The sequence below is a fragment of the Leptodactylus fuscus genome, chromosome 6, assembly GCF_031893055.1.
Source record: "Leptodactylus fuscus isolate aLepFus1 chromosome 6, aLepFus1.hap2, whole genome shotgun sequence".
In the NCBI taxonomy this organism is placed as follows: Eukaryota; Metazoa; Chordata; class Amphibia; order Anura; family Leptodactylidae; genus Leptodactylus; species Leptodactylus fuscus.
This window is the reverse complement of record NC_134270.1, coordinates 99,912,860-99,935,828: the sequence shown is the minus strand read 5'-3', so window position 1 is coordinate 99,935,828 and position 22,969 is coordinate 99,912,860.

The following is a 22,969-nucleotide window of genomic DNA, read 5'->3' as shown; positions in this document are numbered from 1 at the left end:
GCGAGATGCCGCCGGCCCTGAGTGCGCGCTCATACACCAGTCTACCCTTCACAATGCAAATACAGACCCGACACCCTGCGGGTCTGTATTCGCATTGTGAAGGCTAGACTGGTGTATGAGCTTGTACGCAGGGCCGGCGGCATCTCGCCGCTTGGCTTTGCATATGTGACCCCGGAGCGGAGCGGAACAGCATTGCTTCTGCCGCTGCTGGCTTCATGCAGGGCAGAAGCATAGCGATGTGCCTGTGCCGGCGTCTAACAGTCCCCAGCATCCGCCTATTACAGCGGATGCCGGGGAGTTAGACGCCGACACAGGTGCCTGCAACATCGCTATGCTTCTGCCCTGCATGAAGCCAGCAGCGGCAGAAGTGATGCTGTTATTCCGCTCCTCCGCCCCCCCATGGAATAGCCGCATCGCTTCTGCCACTGCTGGCTTCATGCAGGGCAGAAGCATAACGATGTTGCTGGCTTCACCTGTGCCGGCGTCTAACCCTGTATTGGCGGCCCCTTCCCCCAAAGGGTAAACTATCCTCCCCCCCTCCAGGCTCGCTCCCTGCACTTAGCCCCTCCTCCCTCCCCCCTCAGAGCAGGTTGACACATCACTTGACTCAGGAGCAGCTAGGTCAGGGCTGTGGCCAAAAAAAATGAATAAAGTGAGATAGTGGCCAAACAAAGCAGTTTTGCTTAAGGGACAACCCCTTTAATATGTTGTCCAGCAAGGGGTCTGTACTCATCTCCTAACTGGGTACTCTACAAGTCAAAGGTATAAGTATATTGCAGCAGTCAAATATGTGATATACATGGTGGCAAAGTGGCTAGAGAAGCCTCCTAGCAACACTGGGGTCCAAGTATAAAATGCGGGCATAGAAGGTTGCATTATATTATTCATTTACATCAGGTTAATATTATAGTTAAATTCCTGGAGAAAGTGGGCAATATTATAGGAATTGTATTTTTGTGCATAAAAAGCATTGCTATCGGAGTTATGGTTTTATACATGGGGATATTACTATAGTAGTTATATTCTTGTACATAGGAGGCTGTACATAGTATATTCTTACACATATAAGGAAGCATTTTAGTATTTAGTTTAGATGGGGGATCTGATTCTTTACGAGCTGGGTTAAATACAAATATTCCAAATTGTTCAGTTTTTAACAAAAACGAACAAATGTGATTCATGTTATTCATCTTATTTATGTATTGCATGGGAAAAAAACACCGAAGAGGTGTATCTTGTGAGTCACTATCATGTTATAGCCCCACCTGACAGTTGATAGATTCTCATTTAAAGAGGACCTTTCACCACTTTTGGGCACATGCAGTGTTATATACTGCTGGAAAGCTGACAGTGCGCTGAATTCAGCGCACTGTCGGCTTTCCCGATCTGTGCCCGGTGTAAAGAGCTTACGGTGCCGGTACCGTAGTGCTCTATGGTCAGAAGGGCGTTTCTGACCATTAGCCAGGAACGTCCTTCTGCCTCGCGGCGCCAATCGCGCTGTACTGTGGAGCGGGGAGGAACGCCCCCTCCCTCTGCTCACACAGCTCGTCCATAGACGAGCATTATCAGGAGCGGGAGGGGGGAGTTCCTCCCCGCTCCACAGCACAGCGCGATTAAGCGGTAAGTTGCTAGAAATAGAGCTAGAAAATATTAGGAATAGGAGAGTTTAGTCAGATTTAATGAATTTCAGGCAGATTATTGATAGAAATGACAGAGTCAAAGAGAAGATCTGTGCTGTGTTAGCTTGGCAGGAGTATTATTACACTATACTAATACAGACAGAGCAGAGAGACAAAGGACAGTTACCCTTTCATTGCCTACAATCTACTTTTATCTAAGTCTGTTGGGCAATAGAGCAGTTTCATCTGTATTGAACCCCCAGCAGGCATTTTTCGATTTTCGCTTTTGACTCCTTGCTTTCTAAACATCATAACTTTTTTTAATTTTTCTGTTCACAGAGTCATGTAAGGGTTAATGTTTGCTGGATAAATTGTACTACATAATGGTACTATTTAATTTATATATTATATAGTTTTATTTAAAGCAAATAAAGTAAAATTCAAAACAATTTCATGGAGTCACCATATTCTGACACCTGTAAATTTCTTATATTTCCTGGTACAGGGATTCATTATTAACTTATACTATTTTAGGGAAAGACTAGTGCTTTGATCGCTTTATAAATTTTTAAAATTTTTGAGAGAGCAGAAATTGGCTCTTTTGATTCCCACCTTTTCCAACAGCATTCACCGCACAGGGAAAATATTTGTTTATAGCTCAGGCATTTTCCTAAACAGTGATACCTAATGTGTATGTGTTTAACTTCATTTTACAACTTTAACATGTATTATATGAAAGGGGGGAATGATGAATAGAATTTTTACATTTTAAAATAATTTTCTTTTTTTTTTTTATTGCACCTTTTAGACCCCCTAGGGATCTTGAATCCTAGGGGGTCTGATCACTAATACAATGCATTGCTAATTACTGGCACTTGCATTACAGGCTTCATAGGGCAGCCTGTAATACAATTTAATGTCTGACAAGCCTAGAAGCCTTCAGTAGGCTACCAGATATCATGGCTATGGATTTCTGGCCCTAGATCTCGAACACCCCTAAAATGGTGAGATCCATGCACTGCCAGGAAAATGGAGCCTTTTTCAGCTTTGACCGAGGAGCCAAGGGCCTTAATGCTCACAATCAGTGCGAGCACTGATCAGAAGCATTAATACCAGATCTATACAGTAGTGACCTGATGGCTTTGATAACCGCTCAGCTCCTGAGAGGTTGCCATATTAATATACCCAATTTACTATTATGGTGGATGTTGGTAAGGTGACTCACATAGTCACTAACCAGGTCGCCCTTTTAGTACTTTTTGTCAGCCAGGGAAGGAGATATTTTATTTCTTTTAAGATGACGATGACCCTACTGGGCAAGAACACCAACAATGTCAGGCCCCTGGGTCTGTGCACATCCTGGGAAGCATTGCAGGCTGCGTGCTCTACTGCTTACACAGCATCCGGGGGAAGGCTTAGCATGCCGAAACGTACGTCGGGCTGACAAACAGACACTAGGTGTTCTTGCTTTACATCACAGTGATTCTATATGGGTAAGATGGCATATTTCCTCTTGATGTAGACCTATCCTTATTGTATTTTACATTATGTGTGCATTATACCTGCGGCTCTGCCTCCCTGATGACAATATGTTGTAAACATGGGTTTATCCCTGTTCCTGCTTCGGAAATACATATTATTGGTCATTTTCTGACTTTATGTGGAATTTAAGAGAGTGTTCTTTCTGCAATCAGGATATTATGACTATATACATGCTTAGTCAATACTAGGAGAGTAGTTTAGCTGCATTCGGGTAGTGTGATTATTTAATAAATTGTTTGTGGAGGTTGCATCAGGTGTAGTTCATCTTACTATATATATGTGCAATACTATTTCACTAAGATTCATCTATGTGTACTGTTTTATACGGTGTTTTGCATCTGTCCAGTATATGTGTATTTCTCTATATTGATGTATATAATTTTAACATTGTGTTAATAAAGGTATATATTTTTTATATTTGAACCTGTAGTTGGATATGTTGAGTGTCGATAACCATCTGGCCTGTTCCAGTTTTGTGTTTGTATATCTATGTTTGTGGTTTAAGACATGCTAGGTTTGAAGGGCTTAATGAGGGAGGGAGGTAGGATTGAATTATGATGGGTTATACCTATTCCTCCAATAGACGTGCTATACTTTTGGTATATTTACACAGCATCAAGCAGAGGGACAAGTACTGGATGGCAGTGGTCTTAGACCCTTTTCTATAGAGTCAAAATGGGGTATCTTCCCCTGCCCCCTAAAGGGAAGAAAATTTGGAATATTATCAGGATAGGCTAGATACAACACTTACCACATCATTTAGGGAGAACACTTCACAGCCACCCACATTCGTACCCAGGTGGTCTCTGCCCTCTCTTTCTTCACCTAACACAGTCAGCGCTCCATCTCCTCTACCATTGTCACAGCTACAAGTGTCAGGAGTAAAAGCAGCAGCATCAACAGCCACTACAGTATCTTTAACATGATGAAACAGAAATTCTTCACTATGCAGCACCAACCAAAGCCACAACAGGCAACTGACACCCACCGGCTGCGCCTGCAGGTACAGTCTATAGTATATAGAACTGCCTGTGCCCAAATCGGTGAAAGGTCCTCTTTAAACAGTTACCACCACTGCCATTACTCAGCCAGACATGTCCTTCAGCCTGGTCCATCATATTCCATGTTGTATTGCCACTCATTTTGCCACAACTTCTTTTCTTTTTTTTAGGGTTTTTACAGGCAAGACTTTAATTTTCTTCATTAAAGGGGCTATATCAGCAAAATTATGCTGTATGAGCCCCACATATGCATGAATAGCCTTTAAAAAGGCTATTCAGGCACAACTAATCTTATTTTAAACCCCCGTCCCGTTTTAAAATAAAACTATAAAAACATATATGTAAATCATACCTGAACGTGCACGCTGGGCGGTGATGCACGATCCGATGTCATCTTCTGGCACACCTACCTCTTCTTTCTTCTTCTTTCGGCGATGCCCTCCGGTCCTGGCTCTTCCCTGGCTTCATCTTCATCTTCTTCCGGCGGTTCAAATCCGATTGTTTGAAATCCGGCGCATGCACAGTAGCGCTTCCTCCGGAGCTACTGCGCACACTCCAGTGGCACTGCCATTGAGAAAAATGGCGCCAGAGGGTGTCGCCGAAAGAAGAAAGAAGAGGTAGGCGTGCCAGAAGATGACGTCGAATCGTGCATCACCGCCCAGGGTGCACATTCAGGTATAATTTACCTATATGTTTTTATAGTTTTATTTTAAAACGGGACGGGGGTTTAAAATAAGATTAGTGGTGGCTGAATAGCCTTTTTAAAGGCTATTCACGCACATGTGGGGCTCATACAGCAAAATTTTGCTGATAGAGCCCCTTTAAATACAAACAACCTGCAGCAAAACACAGATTCCACCTGTGCTAATCTAAAAAATATCCATTTTGAAAGTTTTTTTCTGGATATCTAATAAACAGTATGATGCCACTTACTAATCTGAAAAAAAATCTGTTTGTTTCAAGGTTGTTCTTTTTCTCCACCAATAAACAGTCTCGCAGCCTGTGCTAACCTGAAAAATCTCTCTCTTACGTTTTTTTTTTTTCACCTAATAAACAGTGACACTGCTTGCTAATCTGAAAAATATCTACATTTGATAAGGGAGGTGTTTTTTGCTCAGAAAATAAAGAAAGATTATGAATGATAATCTGTTTTCCCTTAGCCCAAACAGCAGCACAACTGGGGTATTCCTGCCCCTATGAGCTGTTAGGACAGGTGGAATTTTTAATTACCTAACAGCTTTTGACCCCTATAAGAGGCCGGAAGACCTGCTCCTCCCTTGTGTTAGTAACAAGTATGATATACAGAGAGCAATTTATGCCAAGAGCTACACACACATACACAAAATCTGTACAATAGCACCTCTTAGGGAGGGAGCCTTGTGCTGCTGTTTGGGCTAAGGGAAAACAGATTATCATTCATAATCTTTCTTTCCCCCTACGCCCAACAGCAGCACAACTGGGGATTTAGCAAGTATTATCTCCCCTAGGGCGGGACCTCCTGGCAGGCTGATGCCAAGACGGAATGCCCAAATGCTGTAGCATCGGCCGTACGCCAGTCCAATCTGTAGTGTTTGGCAAAAGTCAGCTGTGAGCTCCAAGAGGCTGCAGCACATATCTGCTCTAGAGAGAGGAACCGTGTCTCTGCCCATGATGTCGCCACTGATCGGGTGGCATGGGCTCGTAGGAAATCTGGAACAGGAAGATTCTGAGCCCGTAGGGAACAGCTGATAGCTTCTCTGATCCATCTAGACAGGGTTACCTTTGATGCTTTAGCACCTCTATTGTGGCCAAACACATTAACCAGAAGATTCTCTGATCTTCGGAACGGTGCTGTACGATCCAGGTAGATATGTAGTGCTCTTACCAGATCCAGTGTGTGTAGCTTCTCCTCCTGCTCAGTGGCAGGGGAGGGAAAGAAACCCGGTAGGGTGATCACTTGATTGGTGTTCTGAAGTGTGGGTACCTTCGGCAAGAATCCTGGGACGAACCTTAGCTGTACTCTGTCAGGAAAGAAAGTTATGAAAGGTTCGGAGGCTGCTAGAGCCTGCAATTCGCCAACCCTCTTGGCGGAGGTTATTGCCAACAGAAAGGTCACTTTAAATGACAGGTACTTCCAGTCCACTTCAGATAATGGTTCGAAGGGGGGCGTACATAGCCCTTGTAGAACCGCGGCCAGGTCCCACCTGGGGACAGGGGGCCGTACCTGGGGGCAGAGCCTGGCAGCCCCCCTAAGGAACTGTTTGACAAGAGGATCTTGTGATAACCGTGTCTCCAGGAGAGCAGATAGAGCTGACACTTGAACCTTGAGGGTGGCAGGTGCTAGTCCTCTCTCCAGGCCGTTCTGTAAGAACTCTAGGACTGCATCTCTGTCTGGATCGCGGTGGCTGCCTGTACACCAATCTCGGAATATCCGGGCGATCCTTTGGTAGCTCTTATTGGTTGCCTCTGCTATTGAATGGGCTAAGGTACTTAGCACTCCCTGGGACAATCCTCTGTCTGCGCGTATGGCGCGGTTAGCCTCCAGGCAGTGAGGTTGAATTTGTCTAGGCCCAGGCACGGCCGACTGTTCAGTGACACCAGGTGCCTGACTGGTGGAAACCTCCAGTAGTTCCCCCGACTCATAAGGATAAGGTCGGTGAACCATGCCCTTTTTGGCCAGAACGGCATGATCACTATTGCCGAAGTCTGGTCCTGCCTAAGTTTCGCCAATACCTTCGGTATCATCGGGATGGGAGGGAACACGTATGCCAGTTTGAACCTCCATGGTATTGACAGGGCATCCACAGCCAAAGGGTTGTCTTCCCGGTACAGGGAGCAAAACCTTTCTACTTTAGCACTGTGTTGGGTGGCCATCAGATCCACCTCGGGGAGACCCCACTTCCTGGTTAGGTAGTGGAAGATGTCCTGATTCAGGGACCATTCGCCTGAGGTCGGCCGGCCTCTGCTGAGTTGGTCCGCTAGGATGTTCAGGCGGCCCTGGATATGTACCGCGGCCAGCTGGGAGAGGTTTCGTTCTGCCCAGGAGAAGATCAGGTTGGTGACTTGCAGGAGCGAGGGGGACCTGGTTCCTCCCTGCTTGTTGATATAGTGGACTGTCGTCAGATTGTCTGATCTTACTTTGACCGCTTTCCCTCGTAGAAGTGGTGCAAATGACAGAAGGGCTCGATGAACTGCGGTAAGCTCGAGCCAGTTGGATGAGTGCGTCCTCTCCCGCTGATTCCATGTACCTTGAACCGGGGTCTCCCCCAGATGAGCTCCCCAGCCTGTGAGGGAGGCATCTGTAGTCAACAGGGTCCAGGCGGGCTGGACCGAGGACTTCCCATCTCGCAGATGGGTCCACCAGGGCAAGGTTTGCCGGGTGCTGATGGTTAACTGGATTGGCTTCTGTAAACCTGAAGGACAGTGATTCCAGACTCTCAAGATCTCGTTCTGTAGAGGGCGCATATGCCATAGGGCCCAAGGAACTGCATCTAGGGCAGCGGACATCAATCCAAGGACCTTCATCGCCGTCCTGATGGTGACCTTCCATGTGGAAGACAAATGATGTGCTGCCCGAGCAATTTTCCTTTTGCGAGGAGAGGGTAGAGAGACCGTCATGTTGAGAGAGTCTAGAATAAGTCCCAGGAACTGAACTCGTGTTGATGGCACCATCACTGACTTCTGCCAGTTTACCAGCCACCCCAGCTTGTCTAGTAGAGCTACGACGGTCTGCACCTGTGTGGTAAGAACCTCCTTTGAATGAGCCTTCAGAAGCCAGTCGTCCAGGTACTGGACTATGAATATGCCTTGAAGGCGCAGGGTGGCAGCGACCGGAGCTATGACCTTTGTGAAGGTGTGGGGGGCGGAGGATATGCCGAATGGGAGGGCTGCGAACTGGAAGTGCGCCTCTTTCCCCTGTATGTCTACGGCAATCCTTAGGAACTTTCGGTGTGCCAGAAAGATGGGTACGTGGAGGTAGGCGTCCTTCATGTCCAGAGTGACGAAGTGATCTCCAGGGTGCATGAAAGGTAGTACTGACCTTATGGTTTCCATGCAAAACCGCAGCCTGCGGATGAAGTGATTCAGATACCTGAGATCGATGATCATACGCCACTCGCCTGATGGCTTGGGGACCAAGAAGACTGGAGAGTAGACGCCTGTGCCTTGTTCTGCGCGAGGAACCATCTCTAGCGCGGCCTTGTCCACGTACTCCTGAATCAATCTCTCCAGATGAAGTTGTTTGGGGCCCTGAAGAGGGCGGGTTCTTACCATCTTCTCTGGCGGCTGGGAAACAAAATTAATTTTATAGCCTTCCTGGATCGTCTGGATGACCCAGGGGTCCCGAATATTCTGCCGCCAGGCCTCCACATAGTGGGAAAGACGACCGCCCACCCCAGGGGAGGGGGGGGGTAGGAAGGGGGGGGTGTACTGAGAGGGAATTAGAAGGGGGCATTCTTACGGCCACGAGATGAGCCCCAACCTCTTCCTTTCCAGATCGCCGCTGGCCTCTGGTGCCTCTTCGAGTGCCTCTTCCTCGAAAGGAGGTACTCCAACCTTCAAGGGGCTGTGGCAGGTTCTTGCCCTTGGACTCGGCCCAGCCTTCCATGATGTGGTCGAGCTCCCTTCCGAACAGCCGTCCGGGCTCAAAAGGGAGACCACAGAGGCTATTTTTGGAAGTAAGGTCAGCCCTCCAGGGCTTCAGCCATAGGGGTCGGCGAGCCACAGTAGCCAGTGCCATGGATCTAGCCGCCAGACGGGTCTGAAAATGGGTAGCCTCTGTCAGGTGATCCACCAACAGCGTGATGTCGGACACTGCCACGAGGAGATCATCACGATCCACGCTGGAATCGATGTCCTTGGCCAGGGATGACAGTTCTGCGCGTAAGCCAGTTGCTACCTCATTCGCGACCATGCCCAAAGAGGCCTGGGCAGAGGCGGACGAATATACACGCCTCAAAGATCCTTCGACTCGGCGATCCATGGGGTCCCTGAGGCCCGAGCCGTCCTCTGATGGAAGGATGGAGCGCCTTGATAACTTGGCCACGGCGACGTCCACCTTTGGCGGGGGACCCCACGCCTTTAATTGACTCTCAGAGACGGGAAAAAGTGCCTTGAAGCGTGTGGATGGCGCAAAGGATTTCTCCGGGTGCCTCCATTCGCCCTCCATCAGGCGGAGCATCTCCGAAGAGGGCCTGAAGGTACGAGACCTACGGATAGAGCCTTCCCTGCCTTCCCGGTCTCTGATTCTTAGGGTCTTGAATACTCTGGACATTTTGTCCAGGGGAAAAATCCGGGAGAAGGGGACCTCTGCTGAAAAAAGAAGAGGATGTCCAGGAAAAAGATCTTCCGCTGTCAGGTACGGGTGGGGGAGAGTAGTGGACTCCTATAGGAGGTCAGAACACCTGTTCCCCCCCTGACCACCTGTCCTGTCCCACAGGACAGAAAAAAACACAAGGGAGGAGCAGGTCTTCCGGCCTCTTATAGGGGTCAAAAGCTGTTAGGTAATTAAAAATTCCACCTGTCCTAACAGCTCATAGGGGCAGGAATACCCCAGTTGTGCTGCTGTTGGGCGTAGGGGGAAACAGTCTTGCAACCTGCACTAACCTGAAAAATCTTTCTTACAAGTCTTTTTTGTTGAACCAATAAACAGTGTGAAATTAGTCTGTATAAGAACTGCTAGTGGCTCTTGATCATAATAGGCCACAGTTAAGGTGTAGGCAGTTTCAAAAACAAAAATACAACGTAGTAGGTGACACTCTGTGAGCAAGTTGAGGTGACCCAATAACAGGAAAAGTGTATACGGTCAAGGAGACAATCTTTCTATAGGTATGCAAGAGCAACATAATATTCTGAGCCACAGTGCAGCCATGTAAATATGAGGTCATGAGGTACAGTTAGGGCCAGAAATATTTGGACAGTGACACAAGTTTTGTTATTTTAGCTGTTTACTAAAACATGTTCAGAAATACAATTATATATATAATATGGGCTGAAAGTGCACACTCCCAGCTGCAATATGAGAGTTTCCACATCCAAATTGGAGAAAGGGTTTAGGCATCATAGCTCTGTAATGCATAGCCTCCTCTTTTTCAAGGGACCAAAAGTAATTGGACAATGGACTCTAAGGGCTGCAATTAACTCTGAAGGCGTCTCCCTCGTAAACCTGTAATCAATGAAGTAGTTAAAAGGTCTGGGGTTGATTCCAGGTGTGTGGTTTTGCATTTGGAAGCTGTTGCTGTGACCAGACAACATGCGGTCAAAGGAACTCTCAATTGAGGTGAAGCAGAACATCCTGAGGCTGAAAAAAAAAAAAAATCCATCAGAGAGATAGCAGACATGCTTGGAGTAGCAAAATCAACAGTCGGGTACATTCTAAGAAAAAAGGAATTGACTGGTGAGCTTGGGAACTCAAAAAGGCCTGGGCGTCCACGGATGACAACAGTGGTGGATGATCGCCGCATACTTTCTTTGGTCAAGAAGAACCCGTTCACAACATCAACTGAAGTCCAGAACACTCTCAGTGAAGTAGGTGTATCTGTCTCTAAGTCAACAGTAAAGAGAAGACTCCATGAAAGTAAATACAAAGGGTTCACATCTAGATGCAAACCATTCATCAATTCCAAAAATAGACAGGCCAGAGTTAAATTTGCTGAAAAACACCTCAAGAAGCCAGCTCAGTTCTGGAAAAGTATTCTATGGACAGATGAGACAAAGATCAACCTGTACCAGAATGATGGGAAGAAAAAAGTTTGGAGAAGAAAGGGAACGGCACATGATCCAAGGCACACCACATCCTCTGTAAAACATGGTGGAGGCAACGTGATGGCATGGGCATGCATGGCTTTCAATGGCACTGGGTCACTTGTGTTTATTGATGACATAACAGCAGACAAGAGTAGCCGGATGAATTCTGAAGTGTACCGGGATATACTTTCAGCCCAGATTCAGCCAAATGCTGCCAAGTTGATCGGACGGCGCTTCATAGTACAGATGGACAATGACCCCAAGCATACAGCCAAAGCTACCCAGAAGTTCATGAGTGCAAAAAAGTGGAACATTCTGCAATGGCCAAGTCAATCACCAGATCTTAACCCAATTGAGCATGCATTTCACTTGCTCAAATCCAGACTTAAGACGGAAAGACCCACAAACAAGCAAGACCTGAAGGCTGCGGCTATAAAGGCCTGGCAAAGCATTAAGAAGGAGGAAACCCAGCGTTTGGTGATGTCCATGGGTTCCAAACTTAAGGCAGTGATTGCCTCCAAAGGATTCGCAACAAAATATTGAAAATAAAAATATTTTGTTTGGGTTATGTTTATTTGTCCAATTACTTTTGAGCTCCTAAAATGTGGAGTGTTTGTAAAGAAATGTGTACAATTCCTACATTTTCTATCAGATATTTTTGTTCAACCCTTCAAATTAAACGTTACAATCTGCACTTGAATTCTGTTGTAGAGGTTTCATTTCAAATCCAATGTGGTGGCATGCAGAGCCCAACTCGCGAAAATTGTGTCACTGTCCAAATATTTCTGACCCTAACTGTATAAAGCAAGATAAGCTATAAGCATAAATAGAGAAAAAATAAACATAAGATTGTGCATAAAGGAATTGTATGGCAAATGTCAGGCCATATAACTAAGAAACTCATGCATTATAAAACACTGATGTACTGAGTCCATAGAGTAAGACAAGATGGTCTGCGGCATAGGATGACTTCAAGAGATGGGCACTCCCAATGGTTTTCTAGGTGAGCCTGATTTCATTGGTGTCCAGACATTGATTGGCCATAATGGGTGCTATGTGATGGGTGACACTAAATCCTAACAAAAAACTTTGCACCTCAGGACATCTGTCGATTCTTGCAAAGGTCTCACCATGTACTGGAGTGAGTCATCTGAAAGGCAAGACTAAATGGAAAACCCATCAGTACTTGATTTGTTGCTTTTGAAGATTAAGACTGATGGAGAGAAAGGTTCTCCTGTAGTCTAATATAGGAGGTGCTAGGTAAAAAGTACCTGAGGTATCTGTGGTAAAAAGAGACGTAACTCAGTGAACAAGATAGTTATCTGGGATAAACCTCCATAGGGTTCATAGAATCCTTACACAGGGAAGATTTGCATCTTCAATAGAAACTTGACTTGTGGGAGCAGGAAAATTTAGTGCCATGATGGACTGCTGAACTGCTCAGAAGAAGGCTATGATAGGCTGTGAAAGAGCTTGGATAGTGCGGTCCTGAGCTGACCGGCTGACCTTAGGCATGCCCCCTAGAAGGCCACGTTTCATTGCAATTTTCAGTGGTCTCAGGTTTCACAGATGTCCTTCAAGTTCAGCCTTGGGATGGAAGACTATATGGTTAAAGGGAAGGTGTATGGTTAACTGTAACTTTCAAAATGTCTTTCCTCTCTTGGTCCAGTAAAGGGTAAGAAACTGATAAGACTTAGTCCAATCTGCCCCCAAAGAGTAAATATAGAGCTGATGTGACTTTGTTCTAAGTAATCATCTAAACCTTCTTTTAAGCTGTCAGCTGTGACTGCTGAGAACAACTCCTGTAGCCAGCTACTCCACAGAGTCACATCTCTTATGGTAATTCGCCTTGTCATGTCTGGAGACTGAACCTTTTCTCTCCAGGCTTTTCTTTGTACCTTTTCTATAAACTGATGCTCAGAACTGAACTGCATATTCTAGATGAGGCCATATCAGTGCTTTATATAATGGTAATATAATATCCTTATTCTTTATCTCTTTTAATCTATGACAATATACTGTCATGTAGTTTATGATCTACAAGTACACCCAGATCCTACTAAACAAGTGACCCAGTTTAAAAAGAACGTATGTTGAATACAGATTATTAGTACACAGATATATACCTTTACATAGACTCAGGGCCGCCATCAGGAATTTTGGGGCCCCATACAGTCTAAGTGTCTGCCCCCCCCCCCCTCCGCCCCACACACACCATTTTAAAACTACTTTATTTTGCTACATTGCCCCCTGTACCTATAAATAATGTCCCATGGCGCCTGCAGCAGTCATTGTGCCCAGTGAGCAGCGCCGAGCTCCAGCTCCTCGCATGGGTGCAGTACTACCCGCTCGCCGGCTTCAATACGGGTAGTACAGCACCTGTGCGAGGAGCTGGAGCTCGGCGCTGCTCACTGGGCACAATGACTGCTGCGGGTGCCCGGGGGCCGGCATACGGTGGCGGGCCAAAACCGGGCCCCAGGGCCAGTTTTAGACAAAGTGGGGCGCTGGGAAAAACTAAAAGAGGGGCCCCCATATCCTGACATACCAACACCATCATATTCAGTCATTTCAGTAGTCAGGGCTGCACTTCCAGCGGCATTGATAGTCTCAAAAGATCAGGAATACAAAAAAAATTGTAAAGATATATATAGTTGTGAAACTGCTATATATGTACCGCTATACTGGGGAGAATTATTACCACTATACAGACAATTACCAAACAATACACATCATGTATAGACCAACAACACCTCTATACAGGGACCAGATAGTACACGACCTCCACACTGTGACAACCTCCACTACATTGCATAGTGAATCAAAGACAATAGCCAAGCACTACACAGACTTCTAACCTAATAAACATCACATCAACTAACGGGTTTTCTTGCCCCAAATTGATTCTTTTATACTGATAACCTATCCACAGGACAACTCATCGGCATGTCAGTATATAATCTATCTACAGAATGGCTCATCAGAATGTCAGTATATACCGTAATCTGACAGGGTTCGACACCCGAACCCCACACAGATCAGCTGTACTAGCAGCTTCCTGGTGCCAGATGCTGCTTGTGGACAGGATGCCTCAACGTTACTATTCAAGTAATAGGAGCGGCGCTGAAAAACCCAGAAACACCACTTTACAGAGGATGGCGCTGCTGTGCCACTCCTATTACTTGAATAGTAGCAGTGCTGCATCCTGTCCACTATAAGCTGTCAGCACATGGAGGCCGCTAGAACAGACAGACCCGACAGATCACATACTAAGGTCCTGTCCTGTGGATAGATCATCAGTATCAAAAATCAGTTTGCGGCTAGAAAACTCCTTTTAAAATAGTAAATTAATAAAACCCATTTTGCCCATATGCAATAGAAATCACCACCTTTAGTATCACCTTATGAGTTATTATAGCTCCCCCTTATAAATAATAGTCCCCAATTATGAATAATAGTTCCCCCTTAGAAATAAAAGTTTGTCTTTATAAATAATACCCCCTCCTCTATCAGGGATAGCTTCCCATTATAAGTAATAGATCCTTCTTACAAATAGCCCCCCTTATTTCATCAGCTTCATTAATAATAATAATCCCTCCATATGAACTATAATTCCCCAGCTGACCTTATTATTAATAGTTCCTCCTTATAAATAGCCCCTCTTATATATATATAATAGTCTTATAACCTTATTAAGGGGGCATTCACATGGAGTAACACGGCACTGATTCTGCACTATAACTCGCGTTAGAATCAGCGCTGCAAAACAGAATCCCATTGAGTTCAATGTATTCCATTTAACGCGCGTAACACATTGAAGGCAATGGGTTAAAAGGCTTCCCATTGATTTCAATGTGTTACGCGCATTAAAATGGAACCCATTGCACTCAATGGGATTCTGTTTTGCAGCGCTGATTCTTACACGAGTTATCGTGCCAGATTCAGCGCTGCGTAACTCCGTGTGAATGCCCCCTAATAATAGTCCCTTCTTTTATATATAGCTCCCTTATTAATATTCCCCACCCGCCTTATTATTATTAGTTCCCTGTAATAAATAATAGTTCCACCAGACTTCCTTATTAATAATAATATTAATAAGGCTGGGGGAACTATTAGTAATGAGGGGGGCTAATAGTTCCCCCAGCTAGTAAGTAATATATCCTCCTAATTATTAATAATAGTTCCTCTGTCTATATATATATATATATATATATATATATATATATATAAACTCCCTCCCACTCCCAGATTTATTATGAATAGTTTCTTTTTATACAACCCCCCCCCCCCCTAGACTTATTAATAGTAGTTTTTCCATATATATACACATATATATATATATATATATATATATATATATATATATATATATATATATATATATATATATATATATGCTAGTCTATGTGGACTATTATATAAGGGGGTATGTATATCCTATCTCCCCATCATTATATAATAGCTCCCCTAGGGATATTATTAACAATAAACCCTCCTTATAAATAGCCCCCCCCCCCCCTCTTATGTTACCCTGAAATTATTAAAACTAATCCCTGTTAGTAAATATCTGACCCTCTTATCAGTAATACAGTCATTTCATTTCTAAAAAAAAAAATAATGAAAGTTTCCCTCACCTTCCCAGGCTCCTGCTGTGTCCTGGGGCTGAAGTCTCTCTTCCTCGGCAAAGGACCTGTGATGACGTCACTAACCACGCCCCCTCACAGGTCTTTTGCTTTTTTCTATGCAGTGACACCTATGTAGAGCAGGGACTACAACGTCCTGTTCTATCACAGACGTCAATGGCCACGCTTGAAACTAGGGCTCCCCAGGTCCGGACTCACTGGGCACAATGACTGCTGCGGGTGCCAGGGCCCGGCACACGGTGGCGGGCCAAAACCGGGCCCCCCTCATTTTTCAATTTGGCCGGGCCCCTGACGCCAGTAGCAGTAATACTGCCCTATCGGCGGCCCTGCATAGACTATGTGCACAAATGTAACTAATTTGGCAATGAACATCTTCGCTACACTGCATTATATTATATAGCTTAGTACTGTCAGCAGAAATAGAGACAGTACTATTAATTTCATCTTCTATATCATTGATAAATAAGTTAAATAATAATGCATTCAATACCGAACCCAGGAGTAGACCATTGGGGACCATTGTAAGTAGTAGCCATTGACCACAACTCTCAGGATACAATCATTCAGTCAGTTTTTGACTAAAACACAAATTGCACCAAGCTTATATGCCCTTCTCATAAAAACAAATCAGATTAGTCCGACAGCTTCTATTTTTAGTAAAACGTGTTTACTGTCACTTTCAATTCTATTTACTGTTATTTACTCCTGTATATAGTCCTATAGGAACCCCTCAAACAGGGATGTTAAGCTTAGTGATCTATAATGATCTGTGGAAGAGGTAGAATCCTTTTTTACTGATGTATCACTGGAAAAGGAAAAAAAAAATTAAAAAATCCTTTATTTAAATAAAACTTTACTTCAACTGTTTTCTTTTCTAGAAAATATATTGCTGTCCTAGAAATGTTAAAATATTTAGAATATTTATGGATTAATTATTTTCACCTAATAAGATCATTCCGCGTAGCAGATAAGTAGGTAATGCAGGAGTCCTTGCACATTATGGCTTCTCCTGGTAACAAGGACGCATCAATGTGACATCTGGCTGACCAGAACGTCTCCTCCTCTCCTGCCCATTACTCTGACTCTATGCAGGAGTGTGTAACAGGATCCAGACTTGACCTGGATTCATCATACAGATTCACACACTAATTATCGCTGTGAGAAGCAGCATATGGACTGGGCTTAGATACGGCAACAAATCTCAGATCTAGAAACCCTGATCTGTTCCCACACACCAGACTGGACAACCAGTATGGCTGCGCTCCCAAAGCAAAGCTCCGGATGGCTGTTTTCTCAGAGCCTACAATATGTCCACCATGACATAGCATGACATCTGTATGATTCACTTGATGCCTATAATGACCTTGGTTATTAGTAAATGGTTTAAAAAAGGTTTATTTCACTAAAATATTTGATGTAAAGAAGCTACATCCATGTTTAAGACAAATTGACATTAATGGCTACTACATTTTACCACTATATTTACCACGTTCTTAAATATCTGTACCCTACAGTACCCGTGTCACACAACCATAGATCGCTGTGTTTCCCTGCAACTCTTTCTCTCATGTTATTGAATGGAATTCCAAGAGTGCTGCAACGGTTGCAAAGAAGATGAGAAATGTTCAACCTTTTTGCACCTAGAAGATGTGGCCATGGCACTCTGGAGGTCACAATGCAACTCCATTCACTATAAGAAGTGAAAAAATCGCAGAGCTGTGCAGTGATCTACGGTCACACGATGGAAGTCACAGCTAAAGTTGCCATGTGGCTTAGTCTAATATTTACCTAATAGTTGCATACAGTGCCCTTATCATACTCATAACTTAAAATGCTTAAAAAAAACTGGCATTCATTACAGGAATAATAGTACCATACGGTACCTACACAATACAGAGCCAGATCATACAAGCCTGGGACGAACATCTTAAGTGAAAACATTGTAACTTGAGACCATAACTCCATGAAAAACTAATAACTGGTTCTGAATAGCCTAAAATAAATCAAATAAGAAAAATATTGATTAAAGAAAAATAGGCAGAAAACTGACATAAGAGTTGGTTCACACTAGCGTTCAGGGACTCCATCCACCATTTCACTTAAAATAGGTGGAGAGGAAAGTCCTGCAAGCACAACAGAAACCGGGCAGAATCCCGATGGACCTCATTATAGTGTATGAGATCCACATTTACGGGTTTCCACAAGTAGGGAGCCTTCACACGGAGTAAACGCTCCGCTCATTCTGAACGTAAACTCGTTCAGAGTGAATGGCGTTAAAACAGATCACATTGATTTATATGGGTGCCGGCATACGCGTGCTCCCCATTGAAATCAATGGGAGGCTTTTTTTACCTATTGCTTTCAATGTGATGGCTCAGTGGTTAGCACTGCAGCCTTGCAGCACTAGAGTCCTAGGTTCAAATCCTTCCAAGGGCAACATCTGCAAGGAGTTTGTATGTTCTCCCCGTGTTTGCGTGGGTTTCTTCCAGGTACTCTACATTGGGTACTCACAATGTAGATTGTGAGCCCTATATGGGACAGTGACTGAAAATATCTGTAAAGCGCTGCGGAAAATGATGGCGCTATATAAGTAAGCATAATAAATAAGTAAGCATAATAAATAAATAATAATGTGATACGCGCGTATCACATTGAAAGCAATAGGTAAAAAAGCCTCCCATTGATTTCAATGGGGAGCGCGTGTATGCTGGCACCCATAGAAATCAATAGGATCTGTTTTTACGCCGCTCACTCTGAACGAGTTTACGTTTAGAATGAGTGGAGTGTAAACTCCGTGTGAAGGCTCCTATAATCATTTTTAAACCCCTTCCCGCTCTGTGCCGTACTATTATATGGCACTGAGCATATAGTTAACGCATTACTTGCTCTTGACTGTGTTAGCCAAGAGGGCCGTGTGTTATCCAAAAGGGCTGTGTGTGACAGCCGAGGGCCAGGACCAGCCATTGGAGTCGAAATATCCAATAATAATAAGAAGTGATCAAAAAGTCATATATACAAAACATTGGTACCAATAAAAAGTACAACTTATCCTGCAAATAAAGAGCCCTGACATATCTCCATCAACAGTACAATAAAAAAATGTTCTAGGCGTCAGAATACGGTGACCCCAGGAAAATTGTTAATTTTCAAAACGTGATATTTTATTCATAAAAGCCATAAATAAATTAATAAAAACCAATATAAATATACCGCTGTAATCGTAATGACCCAATGAACAAAGCTGCCATGTCATGTATAGTGCAGAGTGAGCGTTGTAAGAACAAAATGCAAAAACTTATGATAAAATTGTGTGTTATATCATGGGCCCCCCAAAAAGTAAATAAAAGCAAATCAAAACATTATATGTACCCTAAAATGGTGGCAAATGTATTCACACAAAGAATAAGCCGTCACATAGCTATGTCACAGAAAAAAAAAGGTTCTTTTGGAAGATGGAGAGGGAATATATGAAAAAAGAGCCCCCAGAAGCAGTACATCTATGTCTATGATGATGGTGTTTCATTAGTAAAATACTGATCCTGATGGGCTCGATCTTTGAGCCAGTCACACGCAGTGTTGGACTGGGGTGCTTAGGCCCACCACTAAAATTCATTCTGATGGTCCACAATATAGCTAAATGTAAATTTTACCAGACACATACTTAAATGTCACTGACATAATTGTTTCCAGTAATAGTTTACTGCCTAGTTTTTATTATTATTTCTGCCCTGGGGTTCTGTCACTAGTCTAGCTATTGCCTTGAATTGGGACCTCTTAGCTCTGTGAGTCAGGGATTTGTGCCAACACAGCAGCAGATGCCAGGCAGCAGAACGATGCTTCAGTGTGACTGGTTATAGGGTCTCTGCAATGTGATTGAGGGGGCCAATGAAGAAGGATACTGTTTGGACTGACTCTGCACCTAGTGGTCATCTGAACGGTCCAGTTTGTGTACGGGATATAAAAATAAACTAGGTAATCTCGTAAATAATCTACCCAATAGATACTGGTTGAGGTGCTGTATGATGAGTATCTGTGTGAAGTACAGTTATTGTACTGTGCCATCCCAGTGCTAACTTAGAGCCCAACTAGCTCAGGAATCCTATGGGAAATGTATCTGCTCACGTGTGGGCCAGTCCAAGAATGATCACATCTGCCATAGATTATGACCCAGCATTAAGGGCCCATTCACACGGGCACAGAGGGGGTGAATTATGGCGCGTACTCCACATCATAATCCACCCCCTCACAATGGTGGTCTAGCGAGACCGCCAGGCAACATGCCACTGAAGGAAAAAAGAAGCAGCTTGCTCTTTCTTCAGGCCCTTGGCACATTCATTAGAGCTGACTCCGGAGGGGGAAACCGCGACAGTCGTGGCAAGTGGATTTTGACCTGAGAGTGACACGGCTCCCCGTGTCACTCTTGGGGCCAAAATTCGCCCCACCGCCCCCCGTGTAAACTTAGCCTAAATAGGCTGTCCAGTTTTTTCACTGGAGTCCAGGGAAGGTGAAAAAAAAAAACATACTCAACTGTCCCCGCTTCTTCGGTGTCCCAGGTGGTGCCCTACCACATGTGACTGCTGAGGCCAATCCTAAGGAAAGTACCTGGACATCGCTCACATATGTTACCTGTGTCCCGGGTCCTTTCCTTAGGCTGCTAAGTAGTTTGGAGCATGGTGTTACTTTAGGTGGTCTAGACTGAATGGTTTATGGTTTAGAAGGTCTGCTCTGGAAGCTATATGAATTTTAGGTGATATAGGGGTGATTGAAAATTTGTGAAAATATATTTTAATGTTACCATATAACACTTTATCACAGGGGATTTCACAAATAATAGAGGCGTAAAGAGTAAAGACTTGTTCAGCAGAGGCGGATAAATCTTCCCGAGGAGGATAATCATACTAATAAGTTAGTTAAGGCCATAGTCATCATTTTTCATTGGGACAGGGAACACAGCTATAGTGCACAGGACAAGGATGCCATAAACTTGACATACAAGATGTCAGCTTGAATCAAGGCTCCCACCTCAGGAGAAGTATTTTCCTGTGCTGTGGGGCGTGCTTACCATTCTTGCTGCTCAGCTGTTCCCCTATTTAGTTCTGCATAAATGCCCAATCACTGGGCCCAGAGGGCCTTTGCCTGTAGCTGTGTGGTTTAAGCCTTCAGGCAGATGTCTTGGTGGATTGCACATCTCATAGCAAGCACCCCAAACAACATTGGATTTTCCACTGCTGCAAAGCCATTATGAGAGAGCAGTTCTCTGTGAGAGTCTTTCAGTGCTCAGTCATTACGAGTAATGGGCAGTGAAGCAGGGAAAAAAAGCAAGAAAAACTAACTTTGAAGCCCAGAGAATACAACACCCAAGGCCTGATACTCTCAATGCTAATCTAAAATATATGCAATGGGGTTTTTCTTAGAATATTGATAGAATAAATTAAAACCTAATACTAGAAATACATTTACCATTTACATTGTACCATGTTCTTTCTTATTTGTATGTTTGTTTGAATTACCATACTGTTTCTGGGACACTTCCATCCAGTTTGAGTTCTTTGTTCAATGTGCAAATATAAAATTCACAGTTCACACTGGCCAGATTTACAGTGCTGTAGAAAGTTTTAGGCAGGTGGGGGAAAATGCTGTAAAGTAAGAATATAGATATGTGCAGGGATGTGTAGGAGAACCCTGTGCTCTTGTAAGCCCTGCACCTATCTGTGCATGCGGGAGAAACTGTACAAAAGTGTTATATACAGCAATCCCACACACACACCAATGTACAGTATATAGGAGCTTCCTGGTCTTCTTTATCTTTTGAATGCATGATCTTTAGGCTAAAGCCCCATGTTGCAGAAAAGCTGCAGATTTTGTGGCATGTTTTTTCCAGCCAAAGCCAGGACTAGATGTAAGGCTGGTCTTACACGACCGTAGTTTTGCACCGCAAATGGTCCGCAATTGCGGGTTCAAAATTGCGGACCATTTACGGTCCCATAATTTTCTATGAGGCCTCTTACACGATCGTAGATTTTGTCAGTGGTGTGGCGTGCCGCAACCGTGGTCTGGACAGTATACCGCATGTCCGTAATGGCCGTGCTTTTACGGCACGGCACGGAAGGTCCAATAGAAGTCTATGGGCGCGTGCATTTTTGCCGATATCAACATGTGTGTTTTGTGGTGTGTTTTGTTTTTTTGCGGATCCGCATAATACTGATACACACGGAACGTTGTGGATGCACTTTGCGGATGTCTGCGAAATTAATTTTTAAAGTGAAATTATGCTGTGAGCTGTACATAAAGGGCCCCTTCACACGGCATACACGTGCCTCTCATTTAGACCCGTACACACGAGCGCTTCAAAACACATCCCATTCACTTCAATGGGAGCGCGCATAAAGCCGGGAGCACGTAACGTGCTCACATTGAAGTGAATGGGATATGTTTTGAAGCGCTCGCGTGTACGGGTCTAAATGAGCAGCACGCGTACGCCATGTGAAGGGGCCCTAGGTGTGTTGTGTTTGTTATGCACAGCATAAAGTCATAACGTGTGTCTGTACTATACAACTCCTTCTAACATATCAAATGGTGCAGCCCAGGTCCTACCAGTGATGTGTCTTGAGGCTCCACTTGAGATTGGTATAGACATACAAGCAAAAAGGTCAGATTAATCTTCATGCATGCAAATGTGTGCTTCGTCACTGTGCTAGCTGTGTATTTCCCAGCGACAACACTGACCCATTAATTTCTATGGCCCCATACATATATCAATGTATTGTCATGAACCCGGGGCGAAACATAAGACAGATCTTATTCACTGCAGGAAATCAATGGGTCCATGAATGCATTGGCAGCACATAGACAGTGGCGTAAGTAGGAATGGTGGGGCCCCATGGCGAACTTTTGACATGGGGCCCCCTCCCTGACTGACGCTGAAGACCCCAACTGACCGACCTCCCCGCGCATTCCTGCGCTCACTATTATACCCCATAGTAGCCCCTGCACACACTATTATGCTCCATAGTGGCCCCTGCACACACTATTTGCCCCATAGTGGCCCCTGCACACAGTATTATGCCTCATAGTTGCCCCTGAACACAGTATTATGCCCCATAAATTTTTCTGTACTAGCTTGCCACCTAGGCTTTGCCTCTATTTGCTTCTGTTCTGGGGTACTGTCTGGCTCTTGTCTTGAACTAGGACAGTGATATGTATCCACACAGCAGGAGACATCAGGCAGCAAAAAGATTATTGAGGTGCCTACAATGTAATTGAGAAGATGGGGACTCGGGAAGAAAGAAGGATACTGGTTGGCCTGACTGTAAATGTAGACTTGGCTTCAGGGTCCAACCAGGGGATTCACCTGTGGGCCAGGTCTAGACTGTATAATATGTTTTCACTGTTTGTATAATATGTTTGCTCTGAAAAGCACTTGTGGTAGAATAGTGCAGTCATT